The sequence below is a fragment of the Thamnophis sirtalis genome, unplaced genomic scaffold, assembly GCF_051295495.1.
Source record: "Thamnophis sirtalis isolate CommonGarterSnake01/CBP01778 unplaced genomic scaffold, rThaSir2_p1.2 scaffold_1, whole genome shotgun sequence".
NCBI lineage: Eukaryota > Metazoa > Chordata > Lepidosauria > Squamata > Natricidae > Thamnophis > Thamnophis sirtalis.
The window spans coordinates 9726580-9752726 of record NW_028261381.1 but is presented as its reverse complement, the minus strand read 5'-3'; the positions used below and the strand labels follow the sequence as shown (position 1 = coordinate 9752726).

The 26147-nt window shown below is 43.4% G+C and overlaps 1 protein-coding gene across 1 annotated transcript in view; it reads right to left on the bottom strand.

Moving 5' to 3' along the window:
- Nucleotides 1-26147, bottom strand: part of HECW2 (HECT, C2 and WW domain containing E3 ubiquitin protein ligase 2) — a 189829-nt gene that overhangs the window by 114575 nt on the left and 49107 nt on the right. The gene's annotated exons all lie outside the window — the stretch shown is intronic.

Genomic DNA, 26147 nt, shown 5'->3' with positions numbered 1-26147 from the left:
ACTACAGAGCTAACTGCTTTTGGTGCTCTAAAACATAGATGAAGTAGTTTGTCCTTAAGATTAGTTTATCTGTAGCCACTCCCATTTGAAGGACACAGGATACGAAGTCTCCAGCCTCCCTCAACTTCCTTCCTTTACTGTTTTCCATGGAAGAGTTCGGGGGAATTAATAAACAGGATTTTTAAAAAAAAACCAAACGTAAATGATAACTGCATTAGTCAGAGGAAGCAACAATTGAACCATCAATGTTTATATTTATTGCATCACGGCTTTGATATTAGAAAAATAATATAATTCTGATCTTGCTGGCTGCTAAATTTCCCAACAGTTTTAGTGTGCAGACATGTAAATAGATTAGCAAATAGAATATCTCTATTTTAAGCAAGATCTTGGCCTATACGCGGTTTCTCACTGACACTGCCTAACTGTCAAGGCAAAAGACATTATGAGCCAAACACATTTTATGTTTCAAAGATATCTATTTTGGCACCAGTAGAAAAGAAATGAATCTGTAATATTGGAAACATCTGGTGATCATTAAAGTCCCTAAAATGCTCAAATGTTCCATCAAAGTAATTTCACTGGAAATATTTTAAAGAAGACAGCTAAGAGCTTGAATATTCTGTTCCCCCAACCCATCAGCGAGCCAGATTTCTCTGTAGACCAACTGAGAGATCAACAGCTGTGGACCAGTTGGCAAAAACCATCATTTTGTCCAGTTAAATCTACCAGGGAGTAACCGCCACAATTCCCACACTTTTGGGGAGGTCTTTGGTGGGATGGAGCTAAGACAAGGAGTTGCTGCTCTCTGTAGTAGTGCCAACATTGCGGAAAAGCCTCTCAATAAAGTTCAGGCTGGCTCTTTGTTAATCATTCAGAAATTTTTGAAGACTGAGCTATTCCAGACATTCTTCCCCTGATTTAATGTTGCTATTTTTATCTTTATCCTCACTTATTTTTATTTTGTATGGTTTCACTTTTGTATAGTTGTTTCTATCTCTGTTATTGTGGATGTTTTAATTAGTTCACTTCCTATGTTAAGCCAATAATCTTTTTTCATAGTGTGGTGGCATGGAACTAGCTTTAATGAATGCTGTAAATAATTCTCAAGTTGCAAAGACTTGAGCCTTGCTCCTTAAGAAAACTACCAGCTCACAAGATGTTCAAGGATACTTTGGCAGATAATACTCGTAACACAATGTATAATTGCAGGGATCTGCCAAACACAATATGTGCAATGTGATTTTGACACACAGAAAATGCACATCATCTTGTGCTTCTCCTATCCCACATTTTATTACAGTATAAACTATATTTTATCTCATAATGTGTTTGTCAGGCTTGGCCTAGCATTCCATAAGCTCTTAATATACCAAGAAACGAATAGGATAGAGCAGTGTTTCTCAACCTAAGCAACTTTAAGATGTGTGATCTTTAACTACCAGAATTCCCCAGCCAACATGCTACAGATTGCCATCAAAACTCAGATCAAGTGCCTCTGAAATTAAACAGTCTCAGACCAATAAAACGTAAATAAAAAGTATAAAATTTAAAAGTGCAAAAAAATATATGAAAAAAGCAATAATGAGAAAAGGGTATCAATTGGATTCTACAAGCCTTAACTATTGCTAGAAACTTTGCAGCTTCTTTCCAAGTTAGATCTTATTAAGGGAACATCATAATTTCTTGATCAAACAGATATGATAGCTAAATTTTCTGACACTTAGGTTTATGCTCTATTCCAGAGACAGACCATTGGTTCTTACCTGAAGGGTCCTTCTCTGCACACTGCGGGAGAGTCCAAGAATGGGTTATTATCACAGTCTGCTTGCCCTGGACTGAGAAGTCTTTTCCCTGGCCACGCCTCCTTGCGTGGCCACGTCTCTCCAGAAAAAATGGAAGTAGCCAAGTCCGTGAGGATGTCACAGTAAGGTAGAGTACAAGTCCGTGAAGATGTCCTGCTAGGAGACAAGATCAAGTCCAGAGGACACACAAGTCACAATTCTGAGACACAAGATGATGGTACTAACACCCCCGGGACAGCTGGGTGGGTTGGACTCTCCCGCAGTGTGCAGAGAAGGACCCTTCAGGTAAGAACCAATGGTCTTTCTCCTGCACACTGCTCAGAGAGTCCAAGAATGGGACATACCCAAGTTACTGTCCATCAGGGCGGGTAAAGGAACTGTCCCGGGTCTCATCCGTCTGAACCACCGCCTGTAACACCCTCCCGCCAAAGGCCGCCTCAGCAGAGGCGAAGGCATCCAGCTTGCAGTGCCCGATGAACGGGGAAAGTGAAGACCATGCCGCCCCCCGACAGGTCTCTTCGATTGAGGCCTGGGCAGCCCAGGCTGCGGAGGTGGCGGCACTTCTTGTTGAGTGGGCCATGATGTTTCGAGGGACCGTCTTGGCCAGACTTTCATAAGCGGAGGCGATGCATGCTCTGAGCCAGCGCTCCACAGTGAACGAGGAGACCTTCTTGTCCAGAGAGCCAGGAAGAAAGGAAATGAACCAAGGCCTCTTACTGTCGAAACTCTGACGATCGATGAAGGCAGGCCTTGAGGACCCACCTAATGTCCAAGGTATGCCACGAGCGCTTCCGAGGATGGGAAGGACGGGGACAGAAACTAGGGAGGATGGCCCTTTGAGCTCTATGAAAGAGTGAATTGTCCTTCGGGAAGAAAGAAGTGGACAAGTCGTAAAAACGACCCAGTCGGGATGGACGATGTAGAGGTCCTGACGCATCGACAGGGCTGCCAGCTCAGAGATGCGACGTGCCGAGGTGATAGCGATCAAAAAGGCTATCTTCAGCGTCAGGTGGCGAAGAGAAATAGAGCTGAGAGGCTCGAAGGGTGGTGCGGTGAGTGCCTGGAGCACTACGGACAGCTGCCAGGAAGGATAACGGTGGATGGGTGTGGACTTGAGGCACCTTTCAAAGGATGCGCACCTTGGGGACCTTGCCGAAGGTCAGCGAAGAGTCCTCAGCCCAAACTGTAGCCAAGGCAGCCACCCGGCGACGCAGAGTGTTGGGAGACAAAACTCTGTCCAGTCTCCCCTGCAGAAAATCCAAAACGCGCTTCACGGGCACAGTGACCGGGTCCAAAGGCACCACCTGGCAAAGGAGACCCACGTGGCGACATAAATCCTCGTCGTGGAAGGACGACGAGCAGCTTGAATGGTACGTAGTACCTCGTCCGAAAAACCCTCGCTCCTCAACAGGTCCCCTTCAGGTGCCAGGCGGCCAACTGCAACCAATGGGAGACGGGAAGTACGACTGCCCCCTGGCGAAGGGAGACCCGATCCGGAGGAAATCGCTACAGAGGAAACACCGATAGGCTGACCAGGTCGGCGAACCACAATCTCCGGGGCCAATGAGAGGCCACGAGAATCACCTCCGCTTTCTCCTCCATGACCTTGGAGATTACCTGAGGTAGAAGCGGAAGCGGAGGGAAGGCATGTAATGGGCCCTGGGCCCAGTGGCACCGCAAAGCGTCCGTCCCTTCTGCCCCGAGACTGGAGGTGGGAGAGAAACCTTGACTGCTGAGCGTTCTCCTTTGAGGCAAACCGGTCCATCTGGGGTAGGCCGAACTTGATGGACAGACGACGGAAGAGGGCGGGTCGAGTTGCCACTCGGCAGGGTCAATGGTTTTCCTGCTGAGTCAGTCCGCGCGGTGTTGTCTATGCCCGAGATGTGGCCTGAGCGGGTGGACTCCAGATGGCGCTCTGTCCAGCGGCCCAGGGCTTCCACTTCCGTCATCAGGCGTTTTGACCTGGTGCCACCCTGGCGGTCGATGTGTGCCCTGGTGGCCCGTTGGCCGTCATGAGCAAGACGTGCCGCCGACGAACCCCCCCGGTGGAAGTGACGGAGAGCTAACCTCGCTGCTCTCAGCTCCAGTAGATTGATGCTGCAGCGGGATTCCGATGCGGACCACTTCCCCTGAACCACGAGATGGCCCAGGTGCGCTCCCCAGCCAGAAGACTGGCGTCGGTGGTGACGACCACCTGGTCGGGTTCCTTGAAGGGGAGGCCCTTGCGTAGTGCCGGTGATGCCCACCATCGGAGAGACCTCTTTACGGGTGGAGGAACGGTGATCAACAAGCTCGAGTTGCTCTTGTTGGCCCTCTGGTGGGGTAGAAGGAGCCACTGCAGAGTTCCTGAGTGCAGCCCGGCCCAAGGCACGATCGACAGGCAGATCATCCTCCCCAATAGCTGAGATAGAATAATCACCTGAGTCTGCCTGCACGGAGCACCTGATGTGTTACGGAACGGGGGGCCACACCCTGTCTGGGGAGAGGAAGACCCTGCAACAGGAAGAATCTATCACCGCCCCCAGGTGGTTGAATCTGGTGTAGGGGGGGAAAATGGCTCTTTTCCAGATTTAGGGAGAACCCGTAGTTTCTGAGGGCTCTCATGGTTATGCGCAGGTCCCGCAAGACCTGCAGCCTGGACGATTCTAGGTAGCATTGGAGCCGTATGGGTCTGCACCGGAGGTGCGCAGCCACCACCGCCAGAACCTTTATGAAGGTCCTGGGGGCCGACGACAGGCCAAATGGAAGGGCCCGGTAGGAAGTGTCGGCCGGCGTAGAAAGGCACAGGAATCTCCTGTGCTGCAGGCGAACGGAAAAATGAAGGTAAGCCTCCTCCAAATCTATTGAGGTCAGGAAGTCCCCCTGGCAGATCCCCGCCAGGATGGATTGGAGGGGCTGCATCCTGAACCTCCGATTGGCGATGAACCGGTTGAGGTTCTTGAGGTCCAAGATGGCCCTCCTCCACCACCCCGAGCTCTTGGGGGCGAGAAAGAGAATGGAGTAAGAACCCCTCCCCTACTGCCGAGGGGGCACCCGCTCTATGGCGTTATCTCCAGGAGTGAAGGACCCCCCAGTCCATCCGCTCCCTATTTACGAGACAGGAAGGGGTTGGGCACCTGATGAAATTCCTGGGAGGGGGGAAGGGAAATCCAGAGAGAGCCCCTCCCTGATGGTCTGAAGTACCCATGCATTCTCTGCTGTCCGGGCCCAAAGAGATGCAAACAGCTGGAGGCGCCCCCCTATGGGAGATGATATTGGGAAGTCACTTTGACTTGTGAAAAGGCCTGTTAGAGGCCCCGCCGCAGTTAAACTTGCGGAACCAGAATTGCTGCCCCCCCCGTCGCGAAGGAGGGCCTCTCCTGCGCCCTCTCCCCTGATTGACCCGAGGACCGGTTAGCGGGGTTGAAGACGGTGGAGGTGGAGGGCTCTGAGGCACAAAAGGACTGCCTCCTTCGAAAGCGAAAGGGCCTGCAATCCTGCTTCTTAGTAGTAGAGGGTAGGACCCTCTTCTTATCCCTGGATTCAATAAGGAATTTATCCAGCACTCCCCAAATAATTTGGCACCCTTGAAGGGCGCTGCGGCCAACTTCCACTTATGTTTTTGGTCCGCCTGCCAATGGTGGAGCCAAATAAGTCTACGGGAGGTTACGTTCGCAGCCAAGGCCCTGGACGCAAACCTGGTGGCGTTAAGAGAGGCGTCCGCGGCGTACTGGGCGGTCGCAATGGTCTTGGACACGTCCTGATAAAGACGTCTGTCTTCCAGAGGAAGTTTACGCAGGAGCTCCCTCAGTCAGATCATGACTGCCCTATTGAAGGAGGCAGATGAAGCCGCACTAAGGCCCAGGCCGTCGCTAGGTGAATCTTGTGACCGGCCTCTTCCGCCTTTTGTCTTCCGCCTGAGACCCTCAAGGAGATCTGCGGGAAGGGGCGTGTTGGAAGTGAGAGCAGTGATGGAGGGGGTCTACTTCCGGGAGTACCAGAAGGTTCTCCAGAGCCGGCTCCATGGTATAAAACTGTTTGTCCACCCCACTGGGGGAGGAAGAAGTGGCAGGCTGATCCCATTGGCGCTGAAATCAAATCAAGGAATAGTTCAGGGACCAGAACCAGCTGTTGGTGAGAAGGAGGGAGTTTAAGCATTGCCGCATTGGGGTCCGCCAGGGCGGCCCCAGTGGGAGGAGGAGCTGGGGTGGGTTTATCCCTTCACCAGTGGCCACTTCCACCTTCTGTAATATAGATTTAAAAGGTGAAGGCTTGAAAAAGCCCTGAGAAAGATGGGGCGTCAGATGTGAGATCGTCATCGTCATCTGACGATTGAAAGAGATCCAGAGTCGGATCCTCAGGAGCCGAGGTCCCACTGACGCCAGAGGATTCAAGAGAGGAATGGCGCACCCGCTTTGGCGGAGGCGGCTCGGTAAGGGTGGACCTAAGGAGACCTGATACTGGGCGTTCACGCTTACGCATGGCAGCCTCCACAGCCCTAGCAATGGCCCTGTCCATCATCCTCTGCATGCTAGGAGAAAACTCAGCCTCAGAGTCAGGATCCGAACCCATGTCCGGATCCGCTTGATCTCCCTGAATGGGAAGGGAATATCCTGAGGGAGGGTGATAGGATGAGCCACTGATTCCTGCTCTTGGTCATAGGACCAGGAAGGAGAGGGTGAGGAAGGGCAAGGATCTGCCGGGGGATAGATCCTGCGACTCAACCTCCTCGGCCAACATAGCTGCGGAATCCCTTCTGGGGGGGGAGGAGCCAAGGGAACCCCAGGGGTAGAGGAGAGAGCATCTCTCTCCGCCAAGCGCCTGGCTTACACAAATTGTTTGTCAAGGGCCCTCTGGCGCCCTCAGCATCCCTGGCCTTGACCATAGAGTGGGTCTTAAGGGTTCACCCTGACTGACCACCCGCGCCCTGCCTGAACCAGCCTCCATAGCTTGGGAAGAACCCATGCTCGGAACCTGCGGGGAACCCTGTCTACCATCAAGGGAACCTGAGACAGAAGAATCCATGAGGAAACACACAGGTTGATCAGGCAATTGGCAGAAAATATACAGGCCACTCTGATAGACTGCTCTGCAAAAGGAAAGAATAAAAGAATCCATGAGTGAGGCACATCACAATACAGATGAATGCACAATGACAAGGGAAATAATGGAACAGCAGAGCAGAGAGTAAGGAGGATACAGAATGTTTAGCTTAAGAAGCTAACATTCAACTAGGCTCGAGCAGGGGCCACCCACAGCCAGCAATGAGGAGGGAAAAAAGGGGCCTCTCCTACTTCTTTTAAAAATATTGCCAATTTGCAGGCCGGGGGCCTACCTGCACTGAGGCTCAGGCCTGGAGCCCAAGAGCCAGGGCCGCTAGAACAATGAAGAGGATGGCCTGGGGGCAGTTGAGGGATGGGAAGAACCCCCGCTGATCCCACAACCATCCAGCGGCAGCCTAGTGAGACGGGGCTGAAGCGGAGGCCAAGGCCTTAAAAGGGCGCGAAACTCCCAGCCTTAAAAGGGCCTCCGCACAGCGTGAGGGGAAAGAGGAGAATGATCGTGAGCACGTGCGTCTGCTCAGCAGGCCCCGATCATCTCCGCGGCAGCCTCCCAAGTTTTTTAGGGCCAAGGGCGAAAAAACCTCGAGAAAACAATAAAGGTGACCAAACGCAGCCCTGCTGCATTCCCTGAAGGCTTTGCCACCCGCTGTGCACTTTAAATAACAATCAGCGTTTCTCCGAGCCGGCTACAGGAGCCCGGCTTGGAAACACCCCCCACCAGCCGTCTGCCTCCTCGCAAGGCTTCAAGCAGCAATCAGGCTGCTATTATAAGAGAAATGAAAGGAGAGGAGAAAAAAAGGGAAGGAAAAGACAGAGAGTCCAAGTTAGGTAAAAAATAATTCAAAAAACCTGGAGCTCACATAGAAACAATCCGATCGGGCTGACTGAGAATTTTTTCTGGAGAGACGTGGCCACGCAAGGAGGCGTGGCCAGGGAAAAGACTTCTCAGTCCAGGGCAAGCAGACTGTGATAATAACCCATTCTTGGACTCTCTGAGCAGTGTGCAGGAGAATAATATATTTGCCTATAACCAGGGGTGGGTTTCTTGCCCCGTTCCAACCGGTTCGGTTGGAACGGGGCCGGCGGCGTCCTCGTGCACGCGTGCGGTGCACGCATGCGTACTAGTGTCTGTGCGATGCTCCAGCTGCTCCTGGAGGATCGCGCAGGCGCTGCATGCGTCCTGCGCATGCGTGGAAGCGCAGAACTCGTCAAAACCGGGTAAGGAGCGCGGGCGGGCAGATGGGCCCTTCGCCGTTCCCGGAAGTTACTTACTTCCAGGTTCGCTGACCAACCGGTTCGCAGGGACCGCCGCGAACCGGTTGAAACCCACCCCTGCCTATAACCTTCATTATATGTAAATGAAGGTTTAAAAAACCTAGGCATTTAGGAAGGCCCACTTGGATTACATGATAAAATGATTGCATCATCCACGTATGAAAGAATTGAAATAGGACTATAGATGAGTATGGAAAGGAGAAATTCTGGATTACAAAAGAACCACAATAATGTCATTTAAATAAAAATTAAACAATCCTGAACAAAACAAAACAAATTATTGATTACTGTTAATTTTAATTTTAATTCTTTTTTTAAAAAAATGTCATTGTCAATTTTAATTGGGTTTGGAATATTCTATTTAGTTTTTTTAAAACTTTTGTATTATGTGTTTCTTTTAATGTTGTACGCCGCCCCGAGTCCTTGGGAGAAGGGCGGCATATAAATCTAATAAACCTAAACCTAATCATAGGACTGGAATATAGTCCCTATTCTGTATGAGTATAGGAATGGGGATGGTAAGAACATCATTAAAATTGGTTCTAATCTGCCTGGCAGAGTTTTGATGTAACAAAATGATAAACCTGAAAAAACAATGATCAATGGATATTATGACTGATTTTCTCCACTGTCTCTCACAGTAAGTTAATAAAGGGCTTAAATCAATAAGGGAACATAGAGAGGGCTACCAGAAGAGTGTAAAAATGTAAATGTATAAAACTGTATGTTGATCTATGGTGGGATACTCTGATCTAAGACCTGCTTGTCCTAGTCAAAATATTCTCTGAATACATCCGATCTAAAAATTAATGGTACAGAAATTGGCCATAGATTTTGCTAATTATTGATTATAAGCTGAGTAGTATCCTGTTTCCCTGAAAATAAGACCTTCCCGGATAATAAGCCCAATCGGGCTTTTGAATGCATGCGCTAAAATAAGCCCTCCCCAAAAATATTGCAATGCAACAGCAGCCATGAGGTGACCACATTTGCTGCCTCCTGCACCTCAAAAATAATAAAACCTCCCCAAAAATAAGGCCAAGCGCTTATTTCGGGGGTCAAAAGAAAATAAGACCCTGTCTTATTTTTGGGGAAACATGGTAGTTTGTCAGAATTTTTGCCTTTCTCCTTTTTTATATAGCAATAGCAATAACACTTAGACTTATATACCGCTTCATAGGGCTTTCAGCCCTCTCTAAGCGGTTTACAGAGTCAGCATATTGCCCCCACAGTCTGGGTCCTCATTTCACCCACCTCGGAAGGATGGAAGGCTGAGTCAACCTTGGGCCGGTGAGATTAGAACCGCTGAACTGCAGATAACAGTCAGCTGAAGTGGCCTGCAGTACTGCACCCTAACCACTGCGCCACCTTGGCTCTTTATATATTGGGAGAGTGATAGAATTAAGCCACTATTTGGTAAGCAATAAGAATTTTTAATTGCAATAGATGGGGAGAGTAATATAGATGCCCACCAACCAGGATTTATTTTTTAATAATTTTGATAACATCCAATCTTGTTTCTGCCTGCCAAGCAGATTTGGGCAGAGTAGGCATGCCCCAGGTCCCTTCTATTAAATGTTGCGCTCTGGTGGGATCTGGGAAGTGTGCATTCTCTGTCATGGCTCCCGCCTCTGGAACACATCCTCCCAAAGATACAGGGAGTACCCACTCTCCTGGGCTTCCAGAAAACTATCGAAAGGGAATAAGTTCATAGCGTTAAAACGTTGGCATTTCAACATTGATTTTGGGTGTCTTGAAGTATGCATTGATCTTGCATCATCCCGAAAAAGCTATATGGATTAACATTCCCACCCATCCTGCTTCTATGACCCTCATATCTTTTCCTATTGCTTCTTCCATCTTTTTTTTAAACTGTATTGACCAAAAAATAATAATAATCACAAAGTAATTGTGTAATGCATTTGTATTGGTAATACTAGAAGCTCTCTGCTGGAAGCACTCTGGAGGAAATAATCTTATTTTTAATCATATTATTAAAAGATAACATACTGTCTTGTTATCATTTCTGTTTACTATTTGAACTGAGAAATGTCTCATTGTAACGTAGATCAGCCTGTAACTTATTCCTTAACTATTTACCCTTCTGAATGTGGGTTTTATTTTTGTTTTTCCTCTGATATTCGATGCAGCCTAGGAAATTTATTCTCGGAAAATCTGGGGACTCACCAGGAGAACAAACCAAGAGCAGCATCACTTCTTAGCAGGGGTAGGGGATATCCTGAATTAAGAATGGCTATTAAAGTGTAAGTTATATTATTTCACAAATTTACTTCAGAAATAATAAAACTTATCCTGATGATTTATGTTTTTGTTAAAACCTGGCAGAGACTGGATAAGCAAATTCTGGCATTTTTGAGGACAATACTTTTCCTCCTTCCAACTAAATAGCTGCACTCCATGAAAGGTTATACCTGTGTTAACATTACATTTTAAAATATGCTGGTAGACAATATATGCCATTCTTTACACCAATTCACTAAAATGCTGCAACGGGACACCACAAAGTAATTATACCTCCTACCTTCCTCAGCATTTCCATGGGTTTATATTTCACATCGTTCTTAGCTACCTAAAAAGCTAGGGCAAATCTATATCCAGTTAATTCTATTTCCTGCCTCTATGCAGTTTTCAATCTGCATTGTGACATAATATGTTGACTTTGTTATTCTTTCCTCCTCCATCTTTCTTTTCTTGTCTCCTTTCAGTGATTAGCTGAATTTAAAAAGAGAGACAGACAAATAGTTTGATGTAGGAGTTAAAGGCAGCATAGTAGGAACAAAATAATTGTCCCAACAACAGCTAGGAATCAACATCGACTCAAAAGCAAACAGACACACGCTAAAGTTCCAAAAACAGGTAAATATTAGCAGCAAAGGTGGTTTCAATAAAATTATGTTATCTTTTAAACCGACTGCTGAAAACTGGCAACTGAAATAACTGACAAATAATTTGTTTAGGGATTATTGCCAGATACTTATTTTAAATAAGACATTACTAGGTATTAGAATATCATTTTTACTTAAAGGATAATGGCTGCCTTTGAATTCAAAACATAAGCACAACTTCAAAATATTTTTTTGTAAAATTAATGGATTTATTTTCAGATTAAAGAAAAATGTACTATAATAACAATGCGGCATGCATTTCTTTAGGGTTACTTTAATGTAGGAATTCTAACTAAAAGAAGCATGAAATCTACTTGTGTAGTGGCCAAAATATAAAGAACTATATTCTATCAATATATTCAGTCATAAAATGCAGTAGAAACATATCAGATGAAATCAGATTAGACTATACAGTAACTCTAAATTTGTCCCTAGAAGTTATACGTGACTCCACATAAATTATCCTGAGTTTTAAAAAAAACCATGTTCAAAGGAATTGCACAGATGTCTCTGAGAGCCGAAATACCTATTATGAAGCTAAAAAGGACAATAGGCTTCCTGGAAGACTAAGACCTCCATGGTCATAAATTATTCTGGCATGAAAAACTTCCTACCAATATTAGCAGTCGTTCTTGAAGTGGTTGTGTTGCAATGGCGAGGATCCAAGCCAAAGATCAATGTAACTTCAGTGTAATGTTCTGACCTTAGATTAGAGAAGTAGGTACACACCAGGGGTGGGTTTCAACCGGTTCGCGGCGGTCCCCGCGAACCGGTTGGTCGGTGAACCCGGAAGTAAGTAACTTCCGGGAACGGCAAAGGGCCCGCCCGCCCGCCCGCCCGCGTTCCTTACCCGGTTTTGACAAGTTCTGCACTTCCACGCATGCGCAGGACGCATACAGCGCCTGCGCGATCCTCCAGGAGCAGCTGGAGCATCGCACAGACGCTAGTACGCATGCGTGTGCTGCGCGCGTGCACGAGGACGCCGCCAGCCCCGTTCTAACCGAACCGGTTGGAACAGAGCGAGAAACCCACCCCTGGTACACACTAAGACTAGATCCCAACTGTTGAATTGATAACCATTGTAGCTGTTATTCATAAATTTATTTTGTATATGCAAAGCGCTGGTGCTATATCTCCCCAAGAGAAATATGCCCTTCTTACTATTATTACTTAGGGACTAAGAGAAATTATTCAATCCCCAAACTTAAGTCTGTGTTTTTAATAGATGGCAACTCCATTTTTTTTTTATCTTTCAAGGGTATGGAACCTTTAGTCTGAGGGGCTTTTAAATCTACCTGCAAGGCAATGGTTAGAGGCTACTATTTCTAACTATAAGAATTAGTAAAGATCAGCGGTGACACAGTGGTTAGAATGCAGTATTGCAGGCTAATTCTGCTGACTGCCAGCAGTTTGATCCTAACCAGCTCAAGACTGACTCAGCCTTCCATCCTTCCAAGGCTGGTAAAATGAGGATCCAGACTGTTGAGGGCAATATGCTGACCCTGTAAACGACTTAGAGTGGGCTGTAAATCACTGTGAAGCGGTATATAAGTCTAAGTGCTATTGCTATACATACTTGGATGAACACTAGATTACAAGCAGCAGATTAGAGTTCTGTATCTCTTTGTTAGCCTCAGGTGATTGTCCAGAGTTTTAAGGTACACGGAGAGCAGACAAGGCACAGTTTAAAAGAGGTCTTCTGCTCCTTTCTAATATCCCTTATTGGGAATCTCCTCAAATCTGTATTCTTCTGCAGCATCCTCTATTCTCCATCTTGAAATCTCCTTAAATCCGTATTGTTCTACAGCATCCTCTATTCTCCATCTTGTAATCACTGTTTGAAGTAATCATTCAAGAAAACTCCATTATCTCCTAAAGCAGTGGTTCCCAAACTTGGCAACTTTAAGACTTGTGGACTTCAACTCTCAGAATTCTCCAGCCAGCAGAGTCCAGAAGTCTTAAAGTTGCCAAGTTTGGGAACCACTGTCCTAAAGAATAACTAGATCTAGTTATCCTAGAGACTAAAAATATCACATCAAGTCACTATTACAGTCATACACAGCATAGCTACAATACAAAAAATCTTAGTCTGAAAACCCCAGTAATAAACAGATACTTTAGCAGAAAGGGAAATTCTGTCATAGAAAAGTAATACAAGTTTTTAAAAAGGCTCATTACTGCAATAGAGCAAAAATTAGCTGTAATTGACTGACATGAATATGGTCACGGTAACACAAATATAGGACGAGATGTTGGAATGCCTGCATGCTTTTATCTTTTTACTGTAATGTTTCATTAATACACATTTGTAAAATTATGCTTAACATTTTTCATTGCCTATTTTCATCATACAGGAACCAATTACCATATTTTTCAGAGAAATATCAGAATTTGAAAAATGCTCGTACAAGCAATTATCCGCCACCACTTCTTCTTTAGAGGTCAGTGGAGGCTCGGCTGTGGCAGCCCAGCCCTGGCCGCCTTCTCCCAAACTCAGATAGTGCTACTCCCACCTCCCTCCTCAGTGTCCGAGCGGCAGCAAGCGAAGTGCCACTTCAGCAGCGGTAGTTTCCAGCCAGGTTGCAAAGCACGGGGAGCAGAGAGCAGCCACACCCACAGCCCCTCTCGGCGGGAGAGGATGAAAAGATTAAGATACAATGCAGTAAAGCCAAGGGTAGCCTTGACCCCTGCCTCCCCACCACCTCCAGGCCCACACAACCTCCCCGCTACCCCCACTAACCTGGGGACACTCCCAGTTCTGCTGGGCGGCCGCTCCTTTGTGCCCCGTTGCAGCTGCAGTTGGGCCTTTGGCAGCCCGCTTTCTCCTGGTGCCCCTTCCCGGGTTGGGAGACACTTCAGGTCAGCCCTGCCACCCTGGCCAGGTGCTGGGTCAGTCAGCAGCCCATGCACCACCGCCATGTGACCTTTATAAACAGAAATTAACCAACTTCTTTTAAACTTTCCATTTCAATGAGACTTTTTCTAAAACTTCTTAAATTCTCTTTAATGGAAAGATTAAAAGAAGATGGTTAATTCCTGTTTATAAACCGGCCACAGGCCAGGAAAACATCCCCAGGAGCTGAGCAGGCCGAGTGTGGCTTTGAATGCTGAAAGGGAAGCTGTGTCCCCCACCCATAGAGCCCCCTCCCCTTCTTGCTGGACTTTAGGAGATTCCCACCCACCAGCTTGCTCCGCCTCGGCTACCCAAGGTCGGCAGAATATGCCTGTGGGTGCTTCACCTCATTTTGATCCGAGGGATGTTCTTGCCTTGGTAGGACATCTTCCCCTCGAGGCCCCTCCTGCAGTGCGGGAAGGAGGATAGCAGAGGCAAAGCGGTTTTTCTGGGCTCATCTGAAGAAGTCTGTCCCCCTCCCCCCCCCAGCTTCCTTCTCTTTGAGAAGAGGTTTGCAAAGTCGCTTGTCAAAGAGAAGGAAGTGTGCATGGGCTTCTTCTAACAGCCTAATCCTCCGCTCCTGTTCCTTCCTCGGCTGTTGGAAGAAGCCCACACATGTTTCCTTCTCTTTGACAGCCACCTCATTTCCAAAGGGGTGTGGAGAAATCCATGCATTAGAGGGAAGAGAAGGCCAAGCTTCTGCTAGGGACTGCCTTTCCTCCCTCTCTAACACATGGATTTCTCCGCACCCCATTGGAAACGAAAGAGAAAGAAGTGCACCTGGGTTTCTTCCAACAGCTGAGTCCTCCACTCCAACAAAGGAAGTGGGTAGGCGGGGCAAGCATGGTGCAGACAAACAAGGCGAGAGAGCGAGCGGCGACCGGGCAGGCGGGGGAGCGAGCGTAGGGGGCAGGCCAGGGGAAGGACCGTACCAGTACGGGGCCTCCAGGGACCCCGGTACGCAAATGGACACCCAATTTCCCCTTCAGTATGCGTGTACTGGGGCATATTGGTCGAAACTCACCTCTGCTTTACAGTCAACATAGCATAATATCAGTTACAATGATGTAACTGAACAAAAATTTATTAAGCTACTTTTTTACAAGTCTACTACTCATTTAAAACATCATTTCATACAATACCCAATGACTTGGAACAGATTATTTAGGGGTAAAAAGAAACAACCAAAAATGGTATTTGTGCTTATAGGGGTTTTTTATACACTATAATTTCTCATTTTAAATATTCAAAAATCCTATTTGACAGATTGCATGATTTTTTTTTCTAAACTCCCAGCAAGGTACAAACATATTACCTGAAAAAATAACGATATATATGAATAAACTCTGGTATTCTTCTGTGAATTTTGTTTAAGATTTGAGTTTATTTAGGAAAAATATTTTTAATTCAACAAAGTGAGAAAAACATGAACAATTTATGCTAAAAGCTAATAAGAGACAAAGTTTTTAAAAATTGATTTGACCATATTCTATGTAGCAATAACCCAGGTAGCTTTACTAATTATGTTAACTTGCAGGTTCTAAGAATTACTAAGATATTAAAATTCTATCCTTGTTGGCCTTTGAGTAGAAACTGGATATTACTTTTTTTTTTAATAAACCAGAATTGGTATTATTCTTCTAATTCTGTGAAGTTATTAAGAAGCTTTAATATTTTGTATTATATACTGAATGCATTATAAGAACAAAAATGCCAGAGATCAGGAGAAATAATGATATTAATCTGTAGTATAAAAATCTAATATCCTAAATTCAATGCAACAACACTCAATTCATTCCTAACACTCTGGATTCTTCTTTGGCTGTTGTTTCCCACTTCATTCACTATCTCAGGAAAGGTATGGAATTATTTAGAGTTTAATGTATAGGACTATATAGGATTTTAAAAAAATACAGAAGTGGTTTGATCTTCTGAAATACAGTAATTGTCCAAGTAAACCTAAGGTTTCAAGAGATCAGTCCAAATATATGTTGTGCTTTAACCTAACCTAATCTCTAGTCTGCCACCAAATGATTTATTTCAAGACTCACTTCCTTTGTTATCTATCATGGGTGTATATATATTTAAAAAGTATTCAAGGAAATAACTCCACACATCCTGAAGGAAAATCAGGCAGGGGCCATGGAAGATAATTTGGTCCTAATTCTTCTGGGAGGGGGAAAAAAAACCCATAAGCACAAAACCATTCATGTGAACCTATCGTTTCAGGATGATTGCTCTCACTTGCTGATGTCCAACAAACTCATACTGATACGAAAACTGAAATCCCCGAGCAGAAAATACACACAAATCCCCTGTTGCTCATTCTCTCCATTTCTCCTCCTTTCCCAAGTTTAATATGGCAGCACTTTCTCTTCCCACCCCCTGAATTTATTACAGACACTTTAATAATAGAAGAGGGGCAAAACAAAGAAAGATATAATAAAAAGAATGTATCTTTTATGTTTCATGGGTTAATTTCATCCTGGAGATCACATTTAAACTCTTTTAGATTAGAATTCGGGTTAGTTCTAATCAGAGTTTAGTTTGTTTTCCAATAACATTACAATGCAATGCAACGCAATGCAATGCAACGCAATGCAATGCAATGCAATGCAATGCAATGCAATACAATACAATACAATACAATACAATAGCAGAGTTGGAAGGGATCTTGGAGGTCTTCTAGTCCAACCCCCTGCCTAGGCAGGAAACCCTATACCGTTTCAGACAAATGGCTATCCAACATCTTCTTAAAGACTTCCAGTGTTGGGGCATTCGCAACTTCTGGAGGCAAGCTGTTCCACTGATTAATTGTTCTAACTGTCAGGAAATTTCACCTCAGTTCTAAGTTGCTTCTCTCCTTGATTAGTTTCCACCCATTGCTTCTTGTTCTACCCTCAGGTGCTTTGGAGAATAGTTTGACTCCCTCTTCTTTGTGGTAACCCCTGAGATATTGGAACACTGCTATCATGTCTCCCCTAGTCTTTCTTTTCATTAAACTAGACATTGCCGCAGTATGTTTATCCATTATATATTTATACATTATTTAAAGTACTTCAGTAAGTACTTATATATAGTTTAAGTGGCTTTAGCCAATAAAATGGTCCTCTGTGGCTAGCCTTCTCCAGCATAGCTGTGGACCTCCATGGATAATTGGAATAATAGTCTACCCATCTACCCACAGTATTGGAAAGATATCTTAGGTCAATATCTTTTCCAGCCGTATTAAGGCAGTACCAGAAAGAGGAGCATATGTTCTGCCACTAAGTTGTATCTTTCCCAACTAGGTTTACATTATTACTACTGTATAAAATATTTCTGTCAACTGGTTGAGATATTATCACCAGTACACAAGCACCGTCACTTTGCTTTAACAGTTATTTCCGTAACGAAATTGTTTTTCTTTAAAATGGCATGCTTAAGAAGCAGTAACAATATAGATAGTCTGCTGGTATTTACTAAATCAGATCATTTTATATACTAACCTTATTAATTTTATCTTGCCTAACCAATATTTGATTAGAGATTAGAATAATCTCAGATAACATCTACTGCAGTGGTGGGTTTCAAAAATTGTTCAAACCTACTCTGTGGGTGTGGCCTCCTTTGTGGGAGTGGCTTGCCACCCATGTGACCGGATGGGAGTGGCTTGCCGCCCATGTGACCGGATATGAAGATGCCGATGACACTTGTCAGAACCACCTTAAATGACCTCACACACAGCACTGGCATGCATAAGAATATGATGTAAACTTGTTTTTTAAAAGGCATCTTTGGTTTGCGTTAAAATAACTTCAACATACGCAATGTTCTGATTGCACCACAAACGCAGTAGTCATCCTTACCTTTCACAGAGGCACTGAGTTTTATAAACATGAGCATGATAGTGTAGAATAATCATATCCAAGGACCAGTGGTGGGTTTCAAAAGATGTTGGAACCTCTTCTGTAGGTGTGGCCTGCTTTCCGGGTCCACTGGTGGAACCTCTTCTAACCGGTTCGGTAGATTTGACGAACCGGTTCTACCGAATAGGTGCGAACTGGTAGGAACCCACCTCTGATCTACTGTATACTGCAGTTCTGATATATGCAGAGCTTCTAGTCCAAGTCTTGGAATGTTACCTGCATATGATTCATATGCGAATTAAGCATTAAAACTGTCCTATGAGCAATCTAAAAACAACAACGTTGCTTCTCGTACTTTCTTAGAAACAAAGATGACTATTAGGTAATAAGATAACTGCCATCTGTAAACTATAATGAGATTCTTTTTACTACATCCAACAGCACATCAAACATTAACAAGAAACAGAGGGCTCAGTGGGTGATCGAGACTTTCTAGGATTTAGTCCAGACGTTGCCAATAAACAGAAGCTCATGTTTATCAGACACCTTGTGAAGAGACAATAGAATGGTGGGAAAACTAACTCCAAAGTTATTTGGAAAAGCCTATGTATTTCGATGATTCAAAAAGAATTCTCTGGCATACAGAAATGCTCAGACAAATCAATCCAGATGGAATATAAACAATGCAACGTTACCTTGGCATATTAGTTATCTGTTTATAGAAATAAAACAATAGAAATGAAATGAATCAAAATAACAAAAAATAAAGTAAAATCAGGTGGTCCTTGTTAATCAATTAGAAACTGGCTTATAACAACAGTTTCCAAACTGTTGTTGAAGGCTCTGAAATTTTGTGGGGATTATATAAGGATCCATAATTGGGGGAGGGATGACTGGTATTAGCAAATAAACATGACCCCACACACATTCCAGTGAATTTCCCACACAACAAATAGTATAGGACTCTTTCTAAGCATCCAACTAAACTTGCATACATAGTAGTGAAGCTTGCAAAACAATATGTCTCAGTAGGCAGTAGTTCCCATTGTCATTTCTCAAAAACTCCTAAGCATTAAAGGAAAGCTTGCTAATTATAATTCAGAAAAAAATGAATGGATCTCCTATTAAGGTACTAATTATGACCTTTAAAGCGCTCCATGGCTTAGGCCCAGGGTACCTGCGAGACCACCTACTGCCACCGGTAGCCTCCCATCGTCCAGTGCGATCCCATAGAGTTGGCCTCCTCAGGGTGCCGTCGGCCAGACAGTGTCGGCTAGTGACCCCCAGGGGGAGAGCCTTCTCTGTGGGAGCGCCTTCCCTCTGGAATGAGCTGCCCCCGGAGCTTCGTATAATCCCCGACCTCCGGTCCTTCCGACGCGCCCTAAAAAGTTGGCTTTTCCAGCAAGCCAGCCTGGCCTGAACAAAACAAATCAAATTATTGATTACTGTTAATTTTAATTTGAATTCTTTTTTTAAAAATGTGTCATTGTCAATTTTAATTGGGTTTGGGGATATCCTATTTAATTTCTTTTTAACTTTTGTATTACTTTTGTAATGTACTTTTGTATTTTAATGTTGTACGCCGCCCTGAGTCCTTGGGAGAAGGGCAGCATATAAATCAAATAAACCTAAACCTAAACCTAAACCTAAACAAGGAGTTTTCTACGTTTGTTTGACTAATTAATTTACATGACTGCCCAACTGGCAGTTGGGACTCCGAGTGGCTAATACTGAATAAAAAACAGGCAACAAAATATTCTAAAATAAAAAAATAAGAAGAGAAATAAAGACACCCAAAGTCAATCATAATCACTCTCCCCACCCTTATAGCATGAGCTCATCTAATGTGTTAGCCCAATGGTCAAGGGGAAAAGTTAGTTATAACATCCTACAGAAGGTTCTGCAATGAAGAATCTCACCTAGAGAATTCATGTAATGTTAAACAGGAGTAGGGAGAAAACACAGCTGAGACTGAGTAGAAAAGCTGGGAAGACCTAGCAACAGGGGAGTGAACTAACAGCTCTGACAGACTCAGTCCAATCAGCTAGCAAATGAGATCAACCCATTCTGGATGCTATCTCCACCTCAATGGAGAAGAGGAGAATCTTTATAACACAAAACTCCCAATTCCCACACACCCTAAACTGATCCAGAAGGTTACTATGATTGACAGTATTGAAGGCTGCATAGAGATCATGGGCCAGGGTGGTTGAACTACACCCATCTCAGTGCTGCCAAAAATGATCAACAAGTCAATTAATACCAATTCAGTACTATAGCCCAGCCTGAAACCTGACTGAAAAGGATCCAGGTAATCCACTTCTTCTAGGATCCTCTGAAGTAGCAACCTGACCCAACAACTTTGCCACCCAAAGGGAAGGTTGAAAAGGTTGAAGGACAAAAAAACAGTTTCTTGAGGAGAAAGATCACCAGCTCTTTAAAAGCCAGCAGAAGTCTCTCATCAACCTCTTATCCCAGCCCTGCATTTAAATTTACCCAAAAAAAATGGAATAAAGAAATGCAACTATATACTGGTGGTCCTCCAGATTGTTAGGAGGATAAATGGTCTCCAAACCCTCAAAAGTTCAGTATAGCACATAATTCTGAAACTGTGAACAATCTGAAAACGTATACAATGCAGGCATCATCAATCAATGAAGAACCAATAAACATCAAGTTTGAAAATGTGCCTACACTAGTACTCAGTGGTGGGATTCAAATAATTTAACAACCAGTCCTCTGCCCTAATGACCAGCTGGGTAGGCGTGGCTTGGTGGTCTTGTGACTGGGTGGGTGTGGCCAACTCAATGTCACTCAGGTCAATGGGCACTTTGCCTTAGCTGTTCCAATGTAATAAGGGTTAACCGAAGAGGCAGTTTCTGTAAGCAGGGCAATAAAGATTAGGCTAGAAACAACACCAGAATGTTTCCTTCCTGCCTTCCTTACAGGATTAGCCCTGTAAAGTGGGGGGAAAAATAAAAGGAGATTTCTTCCAACAACCGGTTCTCCAAACTGCTTAGAAAGTTACCAACCGGTTCTCCCGAATAGCTGGCTGAATCCCACCACTGCTAGTACTTCATCAACACATGGTTGTTGAAATAATAACTCTGATTTCTCATACAATCCTCCATATCATCCTCTTCTCAATGATTCTGATTTTCATGTTAGTATATTTTATTGTAGGAATATTTTTAAACATCATAGGCATATGGTCTCATAAGAACCCAGTACAACCCTCACTGTTTATATTCAAACACCGCTTAAATATTTAAGTGCCAGCTTTGATCCCTTTTGATCTTAACGGGTTAAATGTGTTTACTTCATTTAGATTGCATCCCATACACTGAACTCTTTTACAAGACTACAGGTACTCAAAACTGCATCATTGGTTTTGCCATTGTATTTTTCCTGTAAGGCACTTTAACCTTAAATATTTTATACTTTAATAATATCTTATACATTAATGATTAAGCTGGTCAGTTGCACATGGGTTCAATATGCACAGTTCACTTTCATTAGTAATTCACATCACAATCCAGACATCTAAATAAGGAGATTCATTTTTCACCCTTGCTCCAAAAGCACTAAGTATCATAAATACATTAAAATATAATGAGCGAAGATAGTGAGTGTTATATGGACTTCAAAATGATTTGTTCTGTCTATAGAAAAAGCATGCATTTATATTTAAGCCACAATATTTGCAATTCAATTAGAACTTATACATTCATCTTAAACACTGAATTGTGACCTACTTATTGCAATTTATTTCTGGATTAGCTCCTGTGTAGAAAACCTCTGAAATTAACATTTTACAAATGTTACAAGGCTACATTTTTTATGTTGCTTACTGTATTAACAAAGGTAAGGAGAAATATTTCCTTAGACAATGGGGCAAGGGTTGGTCAGGTACATGGAAAAGATGTTTTTTTTATTATTTACCTAAGAGGGAAAAATGCAAAATTTTGACTAATCTTGATTTCTATCTATAGAAGCCACCTTGTGATCCTACCAGCAGTCATTTTGCAAAGCAGCAGTAACATATCCCCAAAATTCCTTATTGTTAGGGATGAACTTGATTTTTAGATGTAAAAGCTGAAAGAGTTGACCAGTCTGAGCTTCAACATGCACTAAAACAGTTCGTGACCCGACAATTGAGCGATAGACATAGCACCGATTAAAACACGACGTCAAAATCGTGCTGACAAATTCCCGCCGATAAAAGCACGACGACAAAAGCGCGATGACAAGCACAATAACATCAAAAAAAATTAGGGTTAGGGTTAGGGTTATAACGTACGTATACACATCCCACTATGTTAAAGGCCCAGCACACTCACTGGGCTGTCTATCGTTTGTTGATGACGCGATTTTGTCATCGCGCATTTGTCGTTGCGCTATTATTGAAAATCGATTAGCGATTTTGACGGCGCTCATTTGTCTGTCACGGTTTTGTCGGCGCGCATATATCTATCACGCATTTGTTGGTGAACCAAACAATTACCCAAGGACAGCACAGCTGGAGATGCACAGGTACAGGTTAAATCACTGATTCAGAACTTGTGAACTAGGTAAGGTCGTAAAACCAACAACCTATCATAAATTGCAAAGGGAAGAGCAAAGGAAGTCAAGAAACCTACTTGAAGGAAAGAAACGTGATTCAGCAAATTACTCCAGCTGACAATCAGGGTTATATAAACGATGGCTTTTGTGACTGGTTTTCTGTGGCAATTAACATTCATTTGTTGTTGTTGGATCATTTGAAACCTTGAACTTGGATCTTCCTGAACATGGCATTTTGTTTCCCCTTTCTGGATTCCTTTTCCTAAAATAACATTTGTGCACAATTTCTGTGCAGAAAGCTTTGATTCTGCAGCATGTTTTGTGCTACTGTGGTGAAATGCTTATGATTGCACTAAGTATCTTGAGTTTGTTATCACAAGCTGGCTTGTTTGTGTCTAACTTAACCAGTAGCACAGAACATTTATGTATCACAGGCCCAAAATGCTGGAGACCACTAAAGTGGTGTGGAGACACTTCCTAATCACCAGATCCTCCTGATCCTATGCTTACCTTATTATTGTTTCTCATTCACTTCCCTTAAATAAGCACTGAAAGAAATAAGAAAATGAAAAACAACAGAGACAACAGAACTCAAAACCTGCCAGCAGCATTGTGTCAAGGCTCCAATTTGAACTAAAGCAAGATTCTACTTGACGTGAGCTGTCACTTTTCTGCTCTAGTTTCTACTCCAAACAGCAGCACCTGAAATATTTTACTGTGCAATCTATCTGAAAGTCTTTCCCACCAGTAGGCAATCTCATAAAACTGTCCTTACCCTAAATATCATAAAATTGTTCAAAATGTATCTCCAATTTCATTTTACCTTTTTTTTTTGTAATCTTTATTAGTTATACATCTTTTTAAGAGTAAAACATACAAATACAAATACGATTTTAAACATACAACCACCACCACCCCCCGCGGTGACAGTCATTCACAGCCCAACTTTTTTTTCCTTCCTCATTGTTAGGTCTCTAAGCCACATCTTCTCATTACAAAATTCAGGGATCTATCACAATACCCATGTTCACTTTTAACTTTCCCCGTTTTAAGTCCCTGCTGTTCTCCTTGTCGCCCACATATACCATAAGTTCCAGCTAAGAGAAATGTTCCGTTTCTCCTTTGCCCCTCAGCCAACCCGTCATTCTGTCCATTTCTGCACATTCATAGACCTTTTTAATTATAGCATCTTCCGACGGTATTCATTTTACCTTTTTGTTATCCATTAAGTGGGCGCCTCTTCGTGCAAACTGCTTGTTGTAGGATCTTTAAAATTTAGTGATTTTAATAAAATGAGTTTTTAACTGGTTTTTCTAGAAAGGCCATAAATAGAAAAATATAATAATAACCACAAGCATCACTGGACAGCAGCCAAGCACTGTGTAATATTATGGAATTCGGAAGGAAATAGTTAAAGTTACAAAGCACTGATACAAAGAGTAAACTCTACAAAGAAAACTCCAATGGGATTGCACCCCCCTTTGTTTCAGAGGGAACAATGTTAAAATTCAGTCTCTTCCTATATAAGTACTAGAAACTTCCTGTTTCAATATGTTTTCCAATCACAGATGACAATACAGTTAAATAAGTTAGTAAACTCCCTCTAGAGTAGAGAAGTTTTGGCCTGCAACTGCAGAGTGTATGTTCTACTCAGAAGACTCTGGCAAGATCTGAACAACAGATCGGTGCCCCTAGTTACAGAAAAAGGAGTTCCCATAAATATCCTAAAACATGGTTTACTATTTGACTTGATTTAGTTTTCCTCCTACTAATGGCACTGCAGTTTCAGCCCTCCCCCCCTCCTCTCTTGGTTTTGTTTTTTAGGGGAAGGGAGCCGAGGTGGCGCAGTGGGTAGAGTGCAGTACTGCAGGCTACTTCAGCTGACTGCTAGCTGCAGTTCGGCGGTTCAAATCTCACCGGCTCAAGGTTGACTCAGCCTTCCATCCTTCCGAGGTGGGTAAAATGAGCACTCAAATTGTTGGGGGCAATATGCTGACTCTGTAAACCGCTTAGAGAGGGCTGAAAGCCCTATGAAGCGGTATATAACTGCTATTGCTATTAGGTATAGGTTTAGGTTTATTAGATTTATATGCCGCCCTTCTCCCAAGGACTCAGGGCGGCGTACAACATTAAAAGAAACACATCATACAAAAGTTTTTTAAAAAAATAAATAGAATATCCCAAACCCAATTAAAATTGGCAATGACATTTTTTTAAAAAAAAATCGAATTAAAATTAACAGTGATCAATAATTTATTTTGTTTTGTTCAGGCCAGGCTGGCTTGCTGGAAAAGCCAACTTTTTAGGGCGCGTCGGAAGGACCGGAGGTCGGGGATTATACGAAGCTCCGGGGGCAGCTCATTCCAGAAGTGTTTCTTAGTCTTAGTAAAATGCACTTTACCCTAAAATTATATTAGAAATATAATGACACAATACATAGCAGAAAGTAAGCATTTCTATAATAGCTCTCATTGCCAAGGTAACATTTGTCAGTTTCAGGGGAGAAGGCATGTAGAAACATTCAAAACAACAGATATTAAAGAAGCAGAAAAAAGCACTACTACATTCTCATGTTTAACTTTCCCCAACCATAAAAAAAAAATTACCTACAACACAGAAAGGTGTAAAATGAAATGTGCTAACTCGGATGTATTTTTTTCATTAAATAAAGAAATAGAGTACATGTCTACTTTTCTGAAGTTTAATTGGCCTCATCAAATTTAAAAAAGAAACCACGTCACCGATAAAATTCTGACTAATTGCAAAGCACTTTATTTTTGGCCAGAATTGAAATTTTTACCTTGTATGTTTCTTTTCTTTTTTTACTTTGCCACACTGACTAGGCAATCTGGGAATTATAGTTCCCACACATTTAGAGGCCACCAGGTTTCTGAATTTTCCCATGTAAAGAAAAGGACAGCCGGAAAGATGTTCTGGGACACTCAATAAAAATATTTTCCTCCAAACTCAGTTATTATTTTTGTGATATGTTACAGAAGAAAAATGCTAAAAACGTCACAAGACGCAGCCAATCTCTACAGCAGGCAAATCTTTCATTCACTGCATATATAGATAGTCCTCAACTTATGACCGCAATTGAGCCAAACCTTTCTGTTGTCAAGTGAAACATTTGTTAAATGAGTTTTGCCCCATTTGTGGCCATTTTTTCTGTTAAGTGAATCACTGCAGTTGTTAAGTTAGCAACATAGTTGTTAAGTGAATCTGATTTGCTCATTGACTTAAGGGATTGACTTGATCCCAGGACAATGAGACCATCATAAATATGAGTTAGTTGTTAAGCATCTTAATTTTGATCACATGACCATGGGAATGCTGCAGTGATCATAAGTCTGAAACATGGTCATAAGCAGAGGTGGGTTCCTACTAGTTCGCACCAGTTCGGTAGAACCGGTTCGTCAAATCTACCAAACCGGTTAGAAGAGGTTCCACCAGTGGACCCGGAAAGCAGGCCACACCTACAGAAGAGGTTCCAAAATTTTTTGAAACCCACCACTGCCACACAGAGAGAGAGAGAGAGAGAGAGAGAGAGAGACAGAGACAGACAGACTGACACAGAGAGAGAAAGAGAAAGAAAGGAAGAAAGAAAGAAAGAAAGAAAAAAGAAAGAAAGAAAAACAGTGAGAGAGAGATGAAAGAAAAAAAGAAAAAAGGGACAGAGAGACAAAAGGAAGAAGAGAGAGAGAGAGAGAGAGAGAGAGAGAGAGAGAGAGAGAGAGAGAGAGAAAGAAAACACATGGCCGGCAAGCCACTCCCACCAGGTCACATGGCCGGCAAGCCACTCCCACAAAGAAGGC